Genomic DNA, 12711 nt, shown 5'->3' with positions numbered 1-12711 from the left:
AGGAGACGGCTTTTTCCAGGGTGAACTCGCTTGTGGGTCAGCAGGCTAGATGAACGAGTGAATCCCTTCACACATACGGAGCAGGTGAATGACCTTTCCCTGGTGTGAACTCGCTGTTGTTTCAGTAGGTTGGGCGAGTGAGCAAATATCTTTGCAGAGTTAGAGCACCTAAACGACCGCTCGCCAGTGTGAACTCGCTGGTGTGCCAGGGTGTGGTTGTATTGAGAAAATCCCTTCCAACACTGAGCAGGTGAACAGCTTCTCCCGAGTATAAATTTGCTGGTGTTTCGCAGGTACGATGATTTTTTTGGAAGTCTTCAGACAGTAAGAGCAACTGAACAGCCTCTCCCGAGTGTGACTGCGTCGATGAATTTCCAGCTGGGACGGGTAATTGAATCTCTTCCTACAGTCCCCATATTTCACGGTTTCTCTGTGGTGCGGGTGTCTTTTTGTCTCTTCAGTTTGGACACTCGGTTGAAGCCTGGTCCACACACAATACACGTGTACGGTTTCTCCCCGCTGTCAATGGTGCGATGTTTTTTCAGGCTGTGTAACTGATTAAAGCTCTTTCCACAGCCAGTACACTGGAACACTCTCGCTCGTGTGTGTGTGTGTGAGTGAGAGAGAGTCTCGGTGCTTTTCCAGTCACACTGATGTTTGAAATCTTTTCCCACAAACACAACAAACGTTTAACCTTCCACATTCAAAGGCCGATGATATTGGGGCCCTGGTGAATGGAGTGACACTGTCAGACCTTAATGTGATGTTGGGATTGAATGTGCAGTCTGTAAATGCTACCCTTCTCACAGCCTGTAACAGGAGTTTACAAAAGCCATCAAAAGTCCAGGATAGAAACATACAACATTGGCCTGGAAATCCCGGCCTCCCCGGATCCGTACGGAGTGTGCAAGGACCCGGGAAGGCATCACAAAAGCCGGTTTCCAGCACACAATGAGCTTGACAGATTCAACGCATAACGGGAGCGAGCACATTTGCATGGGCAAGATTGCAGGATTTACCCATATCTTGCCCAGCAAATGGCCTCAAACCTCTTGCACCAGATAAAAACAGGAGCGTAGCCTACTTTTACAGGTGTAAGTGTTTTAAAACACACTTAACACATAGAAAATAACATTTAAAAAAAAACTTTATTTTTTTAGAAACTCTGCCCACTAGATTATTTTAAACCATAATTTAAAAAACCTTGTTAAAAACTTGCAAATGTTTTTTTTCTCTAATATATTTATTAACTTTAATTTGAATTAGGGTGTGTTTCTAATGTTTTATTTGGTGTTATTGTGTTTGTTGTTTTTCTCAATGAACAGCAATGAGAACTTGGAGACAGGGAGATCCGCTTACTGTTAATTGAGAATACTTTACCTGATTGGTTGAGCAGTCACACGTCACTGTATCTCCTGCGTGGGAACCTGGAGGAGGGGAGCGCGCTTTGCACTGCGGGAAGAGAAGAGCCTCCCCACCGGAATCTCACGCTCCTCCGGGAACAGGGACTGACAGGGAAATGTTTCAGGCCGGAGACATCTGCCCGCGGTTCTTGTTCGGGCCTGAGGCCCACAGCGGGTGTGTGAAGCGGATGATGTGGAGTGTTTTCTCTCGGGTGCGGCCTGGGCCACCACTCGGGCTGAGTGAGGCCCGCGACCCCCCCGCCCCACCACCGGGGTTCATTAACCCGCTCCCTCCCTCCCACCCACCACGCATGTCAGCTCACACTGCCCGACAGATTGACGTGCCTCGCGACCAATAGGAAGAGCGAAGAGCGCAGTGCAGGGCTGGAGGACCGACCAGGCGGTTGGTCCTTCAACCAATCGGAGTGTGCGAGGGGCGGGGTTGGCTCAGCGGGCGGGGCTTGCGGCCCCCAGTGGGCAGGGCCGAGTCTGCATCTCCCTCACTGTCTGCGCAGGCAGTGGAGGCGGACTTCGGTCGGACAGGCAGTTCGGGGAGACAGGAGGGGATTGTGGCCGCAGGGCAGGATTAGGACCCATGGGTGGGCTGGGAAGCTCTGTCAACACCCGGTGTCGGCATCAGGCCCCGAATTAGAGCCGACAGTCCCAGGTGAGCGGGGTCACTGGCCGCCATCTTGCGCAGGGCGGGGTCAGGGTTCATGCGTGGCCATCTTGGTTCAGGAACAGAGAGTGGGTGGGGCTTCAGGGTCTCTGCTCCCAACTCGGTCCCAGTGCCCGGGAGATGGAGCATCCTGGGCAACAGGTTTTTCATCATCTTAGAATCAGAGACGGTTATAGCTCGGAAGGAGGCCAATGACCCATTGAGCCCATGCTGGCTATCTGCAAAAGATTCAGCTAATCCCACTCCCCCTCCCTTTCCCCATAGCCCTGCAGATTTCTCTCTTTCTGGTACTTATCTAATTCCCTTTCGAAAGCCGTGATTGAGTCTGCCTCCACCATCCTTTCAGGCAGTGCATTCCAGATCCTAACCACTAGCTACGTAAAAAATATTTTTCTTATGTTGCCTTTGGTTCTTTTGTTAATCATCTTAAATTTATGTCCTCTGGTTCTCGGCCCTACTGCCAATGGGCACAGTTTCTATCGACTCTGTCCAGACCCCTCATGATTTTGAACACCTCTGTCAAATCTCCTCGCAATATTCTCTGTTCTGAGGAGAACAACCCCAGCTTCTCCAGACTATCCACATAAATGAAGTCTCTCATCCCTGGAATCATTCTCGTAAATCTTTTCTGCATCCTCGCCAAAGCCTTCACATAATTACTAAAATGCGGTGCCCAGAATTGGACACAATCCTCCAATTGAGACCGAAACAATATTGTATGCAAGTCGATCATAATATCCACACTTCTATACCTCTATTCATGAAGCCTAGGATCCCGGAAGTCTTTGCAATCGCTTTCTCAACCTGTGCTGCCACCTTCAGTGATTGGTGCACATATACTCCTGGGTCTCTCTGTTCACGCACCCCTTTAAAATTGTACCCTTTAGTTTATATTGCCTCTCCTCTTCTGAACAAAATTTATCACTTTTAACTCTTCCATGTTAAATTTAGGCTGCCACATGTCTGCCCATTCCACCAGCCTATATTTCTTTCTGAAGTCTATCACTATCCTCCTCAGTGTTCACGATCCTTCCAAGTTTTGTTTCATCTGCAAGTTTGGAAATTGTGCCCTGTACACCCAAGTCTAAGTCATTAATATAGATCAAGAAAAGCAGTATACTCAGTAACGACTCCTGGGGAACACCACTTCCTCCAGTCAGAAAAACAACCGTTCACCACTAGTCTGTTTGTGTCACTTAGCCACTTTCAAATCCATGCTGCCACTGTCCATGTTATTCATGGGCTTCGATTTTGCTGGTATTGGTAACACGCCCGGGATGACTAAAAACTAAGCCCAGTCTGTTAATCACTTTCAGCTACTGGACTTAGCATGTGTCCCACAGCATCTCTTCCACCTTTAATATGTGAATAGAGCAACACGCCTGCAAACCTGGTTTAAGTTTATATCCTCTCAGCAAATCGATTTAAGAAAAGCCTGTAGGCCGATGAGACACTGTTCAGTTGCCAGTGTGCTGCTGGTTTGCTTGGCATTTTGCCTGTAATGGACTCCGTATTTTGGTCTCCATATTTAAGGAAGGGTATACTTGCATTGGAGGCTGTTCAGAGAAAGTTCACTACGTTGATTCCAGAGATGACGGGGTTGATTTATGAAGATACGTTGAGTAGGTTGGGCCTATACACAGTGGAGCTCAGAAGAATCAGGGGTGATCTTATCGAAACTTATAAGATAATGAGGGGGCTCGACAAGGTGGATGCAGGAAGGATATTTCAACTCAGGGGAAACTAAAACTTGTGGACATATCTTACAATAAGTGGCCACCCATTTGAAACGGAGATGAGGAATTTCTTCTCTGAGGGTTGTAAATCTATGGAATTCTCTGCCTGAGAGAGGTGTGGAGGCTGGGTCTTTGAATATAATTAAGGCAGAGATAGATAGATTTTTGAGTGATAAGGGAGTAAAGGGTTATGGGGACAGGGCAGGGAATTGGTGTGAATGTAGGTGGAAGAATCATGAAAGGGTTAATAAAATGGTTCTACGAATCAATATGAAAATAAGAAAAGACAGAATTGGTTTCCCGTGAGAAAGTAGTGGACAAAGTCATCACTGATGAACAAGGGTTTATGGCCATGACTTGATAAGGTACACATTTGCTTCGTGTGATTAAGCTGGGCTATTCCTCTCGTAAAAGCAGGCTCGAGGGTCCAAATATCCTACTCCTATTTCATATGTTTAACTGAACATTTCTCCCAGTGTAACGTTTGTTGTATTGAAATGTGTGTCTTTTAATAAGCTTCAGGTCCTTGCTCATACCTTTTCTACACAATTGCAGCAGGCATGTGTAAAGAGATGGTCTTTGTTTGGAGATGTGAAACAAGGAAACACTACCTGTGTGTGACAGTGACACAGCCTTGTGTCACAGGCAGAACAATGCACCGATATCGTTGTGGTTATGGTTTGAGCAGGGTTAGTTCACCAATGTTCAAGCTAAGAGTTGGTAGGAATTGAGAGCATCACCAGTAAATAAAATCTAAATGTAAATTCTGATATGGTTTATCTTCATTTATTCCTATTTTAATAGCTTTTTCTGAATGTGGTCCACGCCAAGTGCCAGGATATCGGATCAGGCCCACCATAGAAAATGCGTTTGACAGCCCGAAGGTAGACAATGTCAACCGGATTCCCCCCATCCACCAACCTAACCATTACTTCACTAACTCAAGCTAGTTTGTAAGATGTGACCTTATTTTGAGGAAGCCATGTTCAGTAGCTCTAATGGCCCCTTCATTTTCCGCATGAAAACATCACCTCTCAGGATCTGTTCGAGCATCTTCCTGGTGATCGAGGTCACGTTGATGGGTGTTTATTCCCTGGCTCAGATTTGTCCCCAATTTGGAAAACGGGAACTACATGTGCTGCCTTCTAATCTCAGGGAACAACCCATGACTCTACTGAGCTGTTGGAGATATGGGCAAGGGGCTGACAGAGCGCCCATCCCATTTCTTTAATCACCCTTGGGTGGTATCATCTGGAATGTACACGTGTCAGGATTAACCCTCATGGCAACTTTGCTGTCAGTGAAGAGAGATGAGAAAGACTAAAGTGCTGCTTGTCCCTCTCAGTGTGGCCCTGAAGGACTGTGTCCAGGCTGAAGTTCTGTTCCCCCTGTAAGATCCTTCCCCCAGATTGTCCTTTCTCAGCTCCAGTCAGGTTATGCTAAACATTCAGGTGGCAAAGACAAAATTCCACAGCAATGTGTTGAAAGCAAAACTAATTTGTGTGTCTAGATAGAGTTATTAACACCAGCGTTACAGGAGTTAAAACCCCAACTATCAGAATGAACACGATTCAGTCCGGGATGTGATTAACAGCAGCAATAATCGTAGAATCCAATCGCTGTAGTCACTTGTGAACTCGCTGGTGTCTCAGCTGGTACTGTTTGCTTTTAAAACTCTTCTCACAGTCAGAACATTTAAAAGGTCTCTCCCCAGTGTGAACTCGCTGGTGTGTCAGGAGATACTGTTTGCTTTTAAAACTCTTCTCACTGTGAGAACATTTAAAAGGTCTCTCCCCAGTGTGAACTCGCTGGTGTGTCAGGAGATACTGTTTGCTTTTAAAACTCTTCTCACTGTGAGAACATTTAAAAGGTTTCTCCCCAGTGTGAACTCGCTGATGTGTCAGCAGGTAGGATAATTCAGTGAATCCCTTCCCACAGTTGGAGCAGGTGAATGGCCTTGCCCCAGTGTGAACTCGCTGGTGTGCCAGCAGGTTAGATGACTGAGTGAATCCCTTCCTACACTCGGAGCAGGTGAACGGCCTCTCCCCAGTGTGAACACGCTGGTGTGTCAACAGGTGGGATGGCTGAGTGAATCCCTTCCCACACTGAGAGCAGGTGAACGGACTCTCCCCAGTGTGAACTCGCTGATGTGTCCGCAGGTCGGATGATGTCATGAATCCTTTCGCACAGTCGCAGCAGATGAATGGCTTCACCCCAGTGTGAACTCGCTGGTGTATCAGCAGGTGGGATTACCGAGTGAATCCCTTCCCACAGTCGGAGCAGGTGAACGGCCTCTCCCCGGTGTGAATTCGATGATGCGTTTCCAGCTGGGACAGGTAGTTGAATCTTTTCCCACAGTCCCCACATTTAAATGGTTTCTCCCCAATGTGACTGCATTTGTGTCTCTCCAGGTTGGATGATTGGCTGAAGCCTTGTCCACAAACAGAGCACGTGTATAGTTTCTCCCCACTGTGAATGGTGCCTTCTGCTTCCATGATCAAAAGCTGTTGATCTTCCAGTTCGAATGGATCGATTTACTGTCAGATCTTGAGGTGATGTTTGGTTTGAGCTTCCATTCTAGAAATCCTCCCCTTTTAACACCCTGTGAAGTGAATTTCAAACAGGAAAAAGGGAGTGTGAGAGAGAACCCACAAAAACACAAAGGCAGGTTGTGAAATTGAGCTGAATAAATCTGGTCATTTGTGGGGCCGGCACGAGAAAAAAGTGACCATGAAAGCTGCTGGAATGTCGTAAAAAAACATCTGGGTCACTGCTGTACTTCAGGGAAGGGAACCCACATCCCTCGACAGGCCCACATGGTAAACTGTTGGTCCCACTGGGCCCAGAATTACCGGGGGTGAAACCCAGCAGCTTCTCCCCCCTCTCCATCCAGCTCAAAGTGATGCAACAAACAGACCCACACAGGAGGCCAGGGAGGGACTTCCACATCCAGCGCCCACCCTGATACAGAGCGGCTGGGAATTGCTGGGCCTGCTGTATAAACGCAAGTTGTTGTTTTCCTGGTGTGGGGGAGGTGCTGCCCCTGGGGTTTGCTGGTGCCGGGAGTGGAACCTGACTCGGGGCCCCGAGAGCCGCGTTGCCCGGGGAACCCACGCCGTGCTGCCCGGGTCCCTGAGAGCTGCGTTGCCCGAGATCCGCACGCCGTGCTGCCCGGGTCCCTGAGAGCAGCGTTGCCCGGGGAACCCACGCCGTGCTGCCCGGGGCCCTGAGAGCTGCGTTGCCCGGGGAACCCACGCCGTGCTGCCCGGGTCCCTGAGAGCAGCGTTGCCCGGGGAACCCACGCCGTGCTGCCCGGGTCCCTGAGAGCTGCGTTGCCCGGGGAACCCACGCCGTGCTGCCCGGGTCCCTGAGAGCAGCGTTGCCCGGGGAACCCACGCCGTGCTGCCCGGGGCCCCGAGAGCTGCGTTGCCCGGGGAACCCACGCCGTGCTGCCCGGGGCCCTGAGAGCTGCGTTGCCCGGGGAACCCACGCCGTGCTGCCCGGGGCCCCGAGAGCTGCGTTGCCCGGGGAACCCACGCCGTGCTGCCCGGGTCCCTGAGAGCTGCGTTGCCCGGGGAACGCACGCCGTGCTGCCCGGGGCCCTGAGAGCTGCGTTGCCCGGGGAACCCACGCCGTGCTGCCCGGGGCCCTGAGAGCTGCGTTGCCCGGGGAACCCACGCCGTGCTGCCCGGGGCCCTGAGAGCTGCGTTGCCCGGGGAACGCACGCCGTGCTGCCCGGGGCCCTGAGAGCTGCGTTGCCCGGGGAACCCACGCCGTGCTGCCCGGGGCCCTGAGAGCTGCGTTGCCCGGGGAACCCACGCCGTGCAGCAGGGGCCCTGAGAGCTGCGTTGCCCGGGGAACCCACGCCGTGCTGCCCGGGGCCCTGAGAGCTGCGTTGCCCGGGGAATGCACGCCGTGCAGCAGGGGCCCTGAGAGCTGCGTTGCCCGGGGAACCCACGCCGTGCTGCCCGGGGCCCTGAGAGCTGCGTTGCCCGGGGAACCCACGCCGTGCTGCCCGGGGCCCCGAGAGCTGCGTTGCCCGAGAGCCGCGTTGCCCGAGAGCCGCAGGCCGTGCTGCCCGGGGCCCTGAGAGCTGCGTTGCCCGGGGAACGCACGCCGTGCAGCAGGGGCCCTGAGAGCTGCGTTGCCCGGGGAACCCACGCCGTGCTGCCCGGGTCCCTGAGAGCTGCGTTGCCCGGGGAATGCACGCCGTGCTGCCCGGGGCCCTGAGAGCTGCGTTGCCCGGGGAACCCACGCCGTGCTGCCCGGGGCCCCGAGAGCTGCGTTGCCCGAGAGCCGCGTTGCCCGAGAGCCGCAGGCCGTGCTGCCCGGGGCCCCGAGAGCTGCGTTGCCCGAGAGCCGCGTTGCCCGAGAGCCGCAGGCCGTGCAGCAGGGGCCCTGAGAGCAGCGTTGCCCGGGGAACGCACGCCGTGCTGCCCGGGGCTCCGAGAGCTGCGTTGCCCGGGGAACCCACGCCGTGCTGCCCGGGGCTCCGAGAGCTGCGTTGCCCGGGGAACCCACGCCGTGCTGCCCGGGGCCCTGAGAGCCGCTTTGCCCAGGGGCCACACGCCGTGTTGCCCGTCCGGGCGGGCTTGATCGGCAGCTCTGACTCAGGGACTGAGAACCACACTCAGTGAAAAAGGAGGCAGACAAAAAGCAGGAAACTATAGACCAGTCAGCGTAACATATGTGGTTGGGAAAATGTGGGGGTCCATTATTAAAGAAGCAGTCGCAGGGCATTTGGAAAAGCATAATTTGGTCAGGCAGAGACAGCATGGATTTATGAAGAGGAACTCATGTTTGACAAATTTGCTGGAATTTTTTGAGGATGTAACGAACAGGGTGGATAAAGTGGATGTGGTGTATTTTGACTTCCAGAAGGCATTTGACAAGGTGCCACATAAAAGGTTACTGCACACGATAAAAGTTCACGGGGTTGAGGGTAATATATTAGCATGGATTGAGGATTGGCTAACTAACAGAAAACAGAGAGTTGGGATAAATGGTTCATTCACTGTTTGGGAATCATTAATTAGTGTCAAATGCCGACTGGAATTCCAAATGCAACACATCCACTTTATCCACCCTGTTCGTTACATCCTCAAAGAATTCCAGCAAATTTGTCAAATATGACTTCCTCTTCATAAATCCATGCTGTCTCTGCCGCAGGGATCGTGGCTGGGACCCCAACTATTTGCAATCTATGTTAACGATTTTGAAGAAGGGACAGAGTGTAACCTCACCAAGTTTGCTGACGTTACAAAGATGGGAGGAAAAGCAATGTGTGAGGAGGGCACAGAATCTGCAAGAGGACATAGAATGGCTAAGTGAGTGGGCAAATTTTTGCAGATGGAGTATAATGTTGGAAAGTGAGAGGTCATGCACTTTGGCACAAAAAATCAAAGAGCAAGTTGTTACTTAAATGGAGAAATATGGCAATGTGCTGCATTACAGCGGGACCTGGAGGTACTTATGCATGAAACACAAAAGTTTAGTATGCAGGTACAGCAAGTGATCAGGAACGCCAATGGAGTCTTGGCCTTTATTGCAAAGGGGATAAAACCAAGGAAATTTTGCTACAGTTATACAGGTTATTGGTGAGGCCACACCTGGAATACTGCATGCAGTTTTGGTTTCCATATTTACAAAAGGATATATTTGCTTTGGAGGCAGTTCGGAGAAGGTTCACTAGGTTGATTCCGGAGATGAGGGGGTTGACTGATGAGAAAAGGTTGAGGAGGTTGAGTCTCTACACATTGGAATTCAGAAAAAAGAGAGGTAATTTATCAAACCGTGTAAGATTATAATGGGGTTTGACAAGAAGGATGGAGAGAGGATGTTTCCACTGATAGGGGAGACTAGAACTAGGGGGCATAATCTTAGATTAAGGTGTCGCATATTTAAAACGGAGATGAGGAGGAATTTCTTCTCTCACAGGGTTGTAAATCTGTGGAATTCGCTTCCTCAGAGAGCTGAGGAACCTGGGACATTGAATAAATTTAAGACACAGATCGACAGTTTCTGAACCGATAAGTGAATAAGGGGTAATGGGGCGTGGGCCCTAGTCCATGATCGGATCAGCCTTGATCGTATTAAATGTAGATGTCTCTGCAAGATTCTGCAACTCCCCTGGGAGGACAGATGTAGCAACATCAGTGTCCTCGTCCAGGCTAACATCCTGATCGAGAATTCAAACAGGCTGCATTGAGACAGGTTGAGAAAACACAGACTCCCATGTCGACATGTGACTGAACACATTGCATTAAGTCATCAATCAACTTGACATTTCAGGACCTTTGACAGTGAGCCAATTCGGGGTTAAGAATATATCAATTGAGGCAATAAGGTCAAAGGAGGCGAGTTCTTTTCTGTAAATTGAACCAGGTATAAGTACACCCATTTTCACCATGTGGTCTCAGAAGGACAAAGGCCTGGCTTAAAGCCAGAAGCTTGTTGCTGCTGCCAAAATAAAGTTACAGTAAAACTACAATTGGAGTACGTATTTCATTGGAAATTAAGAGATCTAACAATTTTGGCGTCACCAAAAGGATCACTGAAGGAAGAAACTGAATTTTGGACATCTGACCTACATACTGAAGTAAGGACTCCTCTTTATAAAAGTCCTCGATCAAAAGTCTAAATTCGCCTCTCCTTCTACGCAATTCCGAAAGCCGCCGGTTTGCGAACCCTCCAGTTGGTAGTCGGCTCGAGGTCCCATAGATGTCTAACTTGGGTGGTGTGTTAGTAAATTACTCACCGACCCACTAATCGGCTGGAAAGCCTACGACTCGAGACCCCAGTAAAGATATCAGTATTATGGCAGCAGGAGATAAGAGCAAAGAATTGCCTACAACTGTTAAAGGTGGGCAGGCACCAGCTGAGGTTTCGATAGATGAAATCCTCCAACAGTTGAAAGAATACATAGAGCAACAATTCGACTTATCTAAAATCTGTATTAAGATCGATCAAAAGTAAGGAACCTCCAAAGGACAATGGTCCTTGGACGAGAGTAAAAGGGTCTGGGGAAAAACGACCCGTATGAAAAATAAAGAACGAACTGGAAGGTTCCTAGCCGTAATGGAAAGATCCGAAAGCAGAATGAAATTATAATGCGTTCCCAACTGACCAGTACAAAGGACCAATTGCAAGCTGTTTGTGCACAGCTCCGACAGAAAAACTTGAACTTGAAGCAGAAGTTAAAGATCTTAAAGGTGATATTAAAGAATGGAAATAATCATTAGGTCAAGGAGACAGTAATAGGAAAAGGAAAATGTATCGGTCAATTCCCAGGGTACCCATGTTTGGATAAATTAAAAGCGCTAACCCGAAGACACGATCGAGGAATAGATACGGATTCTGAATCCTCTGACGATACAGGGTCAGAGGATGAAGAATTTGGTGTATGCTTTACCCCATTTAAAAAAAGACGAGTTGTCGTCAAATCGGAAGAGACTGCGGATGAGGGTGGAACCAAAAAAACGAGGAAAAGGGTGTATGCAGAATATTTAGTTCATGATCCGGCTGAGCCAGAGAAAATTGATAAATGGTCCAAGGAATTGCCCAAACCAAAGAAAGGGGGAGTAAAAACGTGGGACCAATTGGACCGCTTAAGAAATATATATCAACTTCATCCCTGGGACGGAGTGCAAATTTTGACCATAATGGTGCCAAAAACACAGAGAAGAAAATTGCACGACAAGGTAGAAGCAGCTTTGGGGCAGGATGAACAAGAATTAAACGCAGGATGGGAGGCGATTAAACACTAGCTGCAAGCCTTCAATCCAGCTAAGACAGACAGGGGAAAAATTGCAGCCTGCCAACAGAAAGGAACAGAGGAGGTCCGGGAGTATGACGAGCGGTTTAGATGCATGTGGCGAGAACATTCGGCTATGAATAATACGGATGAGGAAATGTATGAACAAGTGTTTGAACCCCTGAAAGCAGCTTTCTTGATAGGTCTAAAGCCAGAACTGTCCAAAATGCTTGAGGTAGTTTTAGCGGACTGGGAAGGGAGAGAAACTACCTTTGCAGCATTGGTGGATCGATGTAACCAGTTACATCGGGATATGGGAGCTAAAGTCCGAGCTGTACAGGCTATCGGATGGAAATCCCAGGATTCCGATAAACAGTTATTAGGAAAATTACCTGGAAAATTTCATTATTGTGGGAAAGAAGGTCACTGGGCCAAGACTTGCAAAGCAAAACAGCAAGGTCGTGGCCGGGGAAGAGGACGCAGCCAGGGATACAATTCAGCCAACAAACCAGGCTTGTCAAAGATAACAACCTCATAGAGGCATTTAAGCGACTGGCAATACAACAACAGAAGGAGTTACTTGGGATAGCAAAATACAATTAGAGCCCACCCTGATCGACTTCCTCACACTAATACAACAAAGAGGAGATGGGCTATATATAACTGTGAGGATGGGCGATAAGGATGTGTACTGTCTTTTAGACACAGGGGTGGAATTAACATGCTTACCCCTACAATATGGAGACTTTTTGTCGTTGGATGGTAGGGCACGTACAGCCTCTGGAGTTGGGGGCCATAAAATGGAAATTAAAAGGACAACACGGGTACTTATAGGGCTGGGTCCACATGAACTAATGACGCCGGTCTGGATAGGCCCAGTAGATCAACCCCTTTTGGGAATGGACGTTCTAATCCAAGTAGATTCATCATTGCATTTCGAGGATGGTCGGGTGACATGGTCAATGAGAACTTTGAAGAAAGAAGATTTGAAGGAACACCCGATATGGACGAAAGATAAGAACGATTGTGGTCTACTCCAGCTGGAGCCTACGTCATTTACCGGGACCAAGCCTCCATGCACTAAATAGTATCCCATCAGTCCAACCGCGGGAATCTTACTGGTTATTCAGCAATTGGAGA

The 12711-nt window shown here is 49.5% G+C and overlaps 1 pseudogene; it reads right to left on the bottom strand.

Moving 5' to 3' along the window:
• Nucleotides 1-2351: 2351 nt before the first annotated feature.
• The window catches only part of LOC139239975 (zinc finger protein 850-like), a 187961-nt pseudogene continuing 177601 nt past the window's right edge, over nt 2352-12711 (bottom strand).

Source organism: Pristiophorus japonicus, chromosome 29, assembly GCF_044704955.1.
Source record: "Pristiophorus japonicus isolate sPriJap1 chromosome 29, sPriJap1.hap1, whole genome shotgun sequence".
Lineage (NCBI taxonomy): Eukaryota > Metazoa > Chordata > Chondrichthyes > Pristiophoridae > Pristiophorus > Pristiophorus japonicus.
Note: the sequence above shows the minus strand (reverse complement) of the source record. Positions and strands in the feature narration are given on the sequence as shown.